This window comes from Triticum aestivum, chromosome 7A (assembly GCF_018294505.1).
Source record: "Triticum aestivum cultivar Chinese Spring chromosome 7A, IWGSC CS RefSeq v2.1, whole genome shotgun sequence".
In the NCBI taxonomy this organism is placed as follows: domain Eukaryota; kingdom Viridiplantae; phylum Streptophyta; class Magnoliopsida; order Poales; family Poaceae; genus Triticum; species Triticum aestivum.
The window spans coordinates 75,688,753-75,690,033 of record NC_057812.1 but is presented as its reverse complement, the minus strand read 5'-3'; positions in this window follow the sequence as shown (position 1 = coordinate 75,690,033).

The following is a 1,281-nucleotide window of genomic DNA, read 5'->3' as shown; positions in this document are numbered from 1 at the left end:
GGGAATGGAGCCCCTTTCGATTCGGAGGGGGGCGGAGGTCGCACAAAGAGCGGATCGAGGCGGGACACGCGGACGGTTTTTACCCAGCTTCGGGCCGCACGGATGCGTAAAACCCTACTTCTGCTTGTTTGTGTATATTGAATCCTTGCTCAGGACCAATGGACGCTATCCGACTGAGCATGGGAGTGTTTCTGGTGTTTCGAATGAGCCGAACCTGCCGAACCTTCTCTACGCTGCGTTTGGGCCTCCTTTTATACTTTCAAGGGGTCACCAACAGGGGGCAACATAGACTAGAAGGGTAAAAATGGAAAAGGATGCGGTAGGTGCAGCTACCGCTACTGTGGACACAGTGCACCCTACCTAACTCTGACGGCAGGGGACAAGGTCATTTAATGCCCGTCTGAGTTGCCTAAACAATGCAAAAAGTGACCGTTAGGAGCGCCACCGTTCGCCACGATGGCCTCCTCTTCATCTCCGCTTGCCACCTCGTACCCCTGGATGCACAGCCTCCTGCCACATGTGCTTGGGAGAGTCCTAGAGCGACACGTTATCAGGTGTGCTGGAGCGCGGGTACGAAGTGGGGGTTTCTCGCGGCAAGCTCCTTGCCGCAGTCGTCGTCTTGTCGTGTTTGGGAGCTTGTCGCTCACTGGGCCTTGCCGGGACGCAGGGCGCGTCGCGGCAAGCTTTCTTGGTATGCCTTGAGTGGCCTTCCCGGCAAGCAACTCTTGTCGGGGTCTTGTCTCTTCCCAGCAAGATCCTCTTGCCGGGGCCTGGGTTGGCCTTCCCGGCAAGCTCCTCTTGCCGGGGCCTTGGTTTGACTTCCCGACAAGCTCCTCTTGCCGGGGCCTTGGTTTGAGTACTTTGTTCTTGAAAGGTCTTCAAGGGAACCACGGAGGGTCTTGGCGGTCACCCGGCAAGCCTTGCCGCGGGGTGTTGCAACTGCCCGTGCACGAGTTCGGGATACTAGGGTACCCCTACTCTAGTACACCGAGACTCTATAAGCTAGTTCAAATAATTTTACACTAGAGTTGAACTAGCTCTATAGCCTAGTACAAATAATTTTACACTAGAGTTGAACTAGCTCTATAAGCTAGTTAAAATAATTTTACACTAGAGTTGAGCTAGCTCTATAAGATAGTTCAAATAATTTTACACTAGAGTTGAACTAGCTCTATAGCCTAGTACAAATAATTTTACACTAGAGTTAAACTAGCTCTATAAGCTAGTTCAAATAATTTTACACTAGAGTTGTACTAGCTCTATAAGCTAGTTGAAATAATT